At 40.2% G+C, this 3027-nt stretch overlaps 1 non-coding gene across 1 annotated transcript; it reads left to right on the forward strand.

Annotated features, from left to right (window-relative positions):
- Positions 1-2113: 2113 nt before the first annotated feature.
- On the forward strand, positions 2114-2186 carry Trnaf-gaa. Its single transcript has one exon. It is a non-coding gene; the product is annotated as a tRNA-Phe (tRNA).
- The last annotated feature ends 841 nt before the right edge of the window (positions 2187-3027 follow it).

The following is a 3027-nucleotide window of genomic DNA, read 5'->3' on the forward strand; positions in this document are numbered from 1 at the left end:
GGAATGGGGTGGGGAGGAGTGTGAGATGGAATTTCCAACCTCTTGCCTTTATTTTTTACTTCTCTTTCTCAGTGAGGCTCAGCGCCAGGGTTCGTAAATCATGAGATGGATTGCAACCGCGGCTCCTCGCAATAAAAAGATGGAACGGATGGAATAGCCTGGCAGGAGCAAAGAGAGAGCGATATCATGCTTCCTCTTTTTTTTAATTCTCAAGCTGAAGACCTCTTCTATACCCTCTTTTTTTAACTCTTTGTGATTTTCTTCCTTCTGATAGTCGTCAATTCTTCGATCCTCACTTTTTTTTCGCTATTACTGGCCTTAGATGGAGTGAAGTCCTCGTTTTACAATCCCACTTTTTCTGTTTACTCATGTCAATTCTGCATTAATTTAAGTTATTTGCGAACGTCCATCTTTATATTTTATAAGATTCGCATAAATACGTCGCATACGTAAAAAGAGATCACATACGCAAAAAAATACGCCTCGCTGTGCACTTATGCTGATATTTTTACATGGCAAGCACATTCATGATTTGGTTTCCAGCTCATTGAGGATGGCACATGCACTGTGCGACTCAAGAGGCATGGGACATTAGTGGTCCAAAGTAAGGTCTTCATTACTCTTCATGAGTACTTTTTCACGGTGGGAATAATGTTTTGCCAAGCAACACGTTTGCTGTTTACCTACTCGAAGTGTGGAGGGCCCTAGGAGGTTTTCCTAGGAGGAAGTACAAAAAATGTATTTAATTCATTTATTTTATTGATTTTCTTAACCCTGAAAACAACGCATTTCGGCCTTTACATCGGTGTAATAGAACATAATGACGATAGGCGATAACTGACATCAATGGCCTGGATAGGGGTAATCTATCCAGGCGGGACTCGAACCCGCGACCTTCACCTTGGCAGGCGAGAACTCTAATCCGCCGCCGCCGAGGCCGGCAGTAATTTATTTATCTATCATTATTTCCCCTACTTTTTAGAGCATTAAAGTAGTGATGAACTATAGAGAGAGAAATGTGAAACTATATATATTCGAAATAGCGTAATTCGCTCTTCATATGTCTCAGTTAGCATTTTGACTTGCTCCATTTAAGCTTACTTTCCCACCAATTTATCCTGTGATAGTTTGCGTAATTTTTTTAAGCGAGTGTGCGTGTGAGCGAGTTTCCAGGCTTGCCAGTAGAGATTCTAAGTTTGGTCCCTACGGTCACTTGCTCCATCCATGCCAACTAGGACAGTATACCCGGTTCGGTGCATAAGAGAAGAGTTTAATACGTCACGGCTTTTGGAGCTTTTCCATATTCTATTTCCTATGTACTCTTTGTGAGGTCTCAGTTCTAGTTTGCTCGGAGCTTATGCCATTCAGCTATCAAGTATTTGATGTGCCAGAAAATTTGCTCGCAAAATACTCTCTCGAATGAACTTATTTCGATTAATTCCATGCTACTACACAGGTAATATCCTCAAGCAAAATTCGGTGGGTAATCTCTGGAGACATTAAGATTACATAGGTACAGGTTTTCGGATGAATTTGTAATGAGTGAATGCGAGGAGCTTCTAAGGCGAGCAAATGAAAATCGTATTGGTGAAGTCATCAAGAGAATAAAGTTTGCTTGCATTGGCATTAGTGCGAATATTACAAAAGTGAATCCTCAAGTCGGCCTCTAAATATGTTGTCACCCACCGCGCATTTAAATGGGTTTGCAGAAGTCGCCACTCGCGTCGCTAACGGACAAATTGATCCGCGTTTCCCTGAGAAATACGGTATAATTAGGATTTTCAAACGAAATTTAAATTCATAGTGATGTGATTTATCAAATTCATAACTATCCAATGCTATTCCTCACAATTCAAAACATTGAACAGCAATATATTGAAAAAAAGTGGATCGAATTGTACTCATCGCCACGCCGCGGACATTTTTGAAAACCGATTAAAATGCGACCGGAGTGGCAAAAAAAATCAGCCTCGTATGGGATGGAATTGGGCCTCCTCTACGCAGTCTCCTTGGGCCTTAGAGTGGTACCCCCAAGGAAACAGAAGAAAAAGGAGACAAAGCAAACTTGAAGGAGGTCGGGGCAAAAAGAAATGCCGATAAGATAATAATATATGACGAAATAGCTCAGTTGGGAGAGCGTTAGACTGAAGATCTAAAGGTCCCTGGTTCAATCCCGGGTTTCGGCATTTATTTTTACCAGATGCAATTTCAGTGGAAATAATGCCTGTGTTAGTTTCATCAGTATTATTTGAAATACTCAATCTACTCAGATTTTGCTGGTCTTGTCCGAATCATTTTCAGTTACTCTCTTTCTTCATCAAACGGGCAGAGGCTTAACTTCTAAAGAAGATGCGGTAGAGTCAGAGGGAGATAGAGCGAGTAGGTGTTAGGTAAGTGGGGAGTATAAGAAAGAAAATAGGGTTCATGGCTGGAATGAAAATTAATAGGCCTAATCGTGAATTAAAGTGAAAAGTTCAATTGGGAGGGTCGTCAGGCCGGTGTGATTCATAAAATGCCCCCTGTAAACCCACCTAAACCTGTAGAATACCTTAACGAATGCAAATTGTTTCTCATAATTTAGCTATTTAATTTTTATTTCGATACTTATAATAAATTTGAATGCATTTTAGGGTTGAGAGAATACACTTTTAGACGGAAATATTCATTACACAAGGTGGAGAAAATATAGGGTAGTTTCCTTCATCAAAGAAAACGAAAGGCATTGATTGCGATTCGTTACCCACCATCAGTGTATAAATAATATACAAATTATTTGTTTTTAGAAATACCAGTTCAGACGAATGGCAATGGTCAATTTTAACCGCATTTGAAAAAGGCCAGATTGGCGCCCATGCGATGCCATTCCACGTGACGTCACAGGGACCTAGTTTCTATACGAGTAGATAGGTGTCTTACATCGTCTGAGATTACCAATGCATGCATGAGGCACAGAGCTCAGGGAAACATGTCTTTATAATTACCTACTAAAACTGCCTAAGATCGGAAAGTTTTCTTCGTTTGATAGGG

This window comes from Ischnura elegans, chromosome 7 (genome assembly GCF_921293095.1).
Source record: "Ischnura elegans chromosome 7, ioIscEleg1.1, whole genome shotgun sequence".
Taxonomy (NCBI): domain Eukaryota; kingdom Metazoa; phylum Arthropoda; class Insecta; order Odonata; family Coenagrionidae; genus Ischnura; species Ischnura elegans.